The 1009-nt window shown below is 40.2% G+C and overlaps 1 protein-coding gene across 1 annotated transcript in view; it reads right to left on the minus strand.

Annotated features, from left to right (window-relative positions):
- ANKDD1B (ankyrin repeat and death domain containing 1B) overlaps positions 1–1009 on the minus strand; it is a 27793-nt gene that overhangs the window by 3488 nt on the left and 23296 nt on the right. The gene's annotated exons all lie outside the window — the stretch shown is intronic.

Here is a 1009-nt window from a genome sequence, read left to right on the forward strand (position 1 = left end):
GGAATGGGAATGAAGAAGTCACAGATTTGTGTGACGGCTCAGCACTGAGAGCACTGACAGTCAGATGAATTCCTTGCACCAGTCCTTTTGCCCCAGTTTTCTAGGTCTGGTCCTCACAGGACTACTTGTGAATTATTTGCTCTACGTAAATAAATCAATCATATTAGTATCTTCTTTCTTGCAAGTTTTATGGTGAATTCTACAAAAGATGTCTCATACTCCTTCACTAGGACCAGTGTGCGAAAAGCAGACCTTGTTGCAGCCTTTCAGTGCTTAAAGGAGGCCTATAAGAAAGATGGGGACAATCTTTTTAGCAGGACCTGTTGTGATAGAACAAGGAGTAATGGTTTTAAACTAAAATCTAGATATAAGGAAGATATTTTTTACAGTGAGGGTGGTGAAACACTGGAACAGGTTGCCCAGAGGACCAGTAAATGTAGTGTGGCAAAACCCAGCAAATTTAATAAATTTTGAGGGAGCCCACTTAAACCTGTGGTTCCAAATAAGAAAAACTGAGCAAGCCAATACAAGACTGATTTATGGAGCATTAATATGACCTAGATCGAACCTTCACTATCCTATGAAATACCTCCTTTTCATCAAGGTATAGTAGGTTCTTTGTGGCTCATTGCTACAACTGTCACTGACAGAATAAATAAACTTTCTCAAAATTCTAAATGTTCCAAGTTAAGACACCATGAGATGAGCCAGCCTGAATTTTCAAAACCCATTTGGGCTGGATCTGAGTTTCTCTAGAACAGGCCTCACCAACAGCCCAGCTCCAAATACTCCTTTAATTTTAAGAGGTACTAAGGTACCAAGCTTTTCTTTTTCGGACACTTACTGCCTCTAGAGCACATATGTATTCGTAAGTGATGTGGAATAGCCAACACAGGCCAAAATAATTGTCATCTACGCTTTAATACATCTGCCTCAGCCCTTTAGGGAGGGCCATCACTAAGGAGCCTACGTTTAAATAACACCTAGGGAAAGCAGGTTATAAATTCAG

This window comes from Buceros rhinoceros, unplaced genomic scaffold, assembly GCF_000710305.1.
Source record: "Buceros rhinoceros silvestris isolate BGI_N320 unplaced genomic scaffold, ASM71030v1 scaffold23256, whole genome shotgun sequence".
In the NCBI taxonomy this organism is placed as follows: domain Eukaryota; kingdom Metazoa; phylum Chordata; class Aves; order Bucerotiformes; family Bucerotidae; genus Buceros; species Buceros rhinoceros.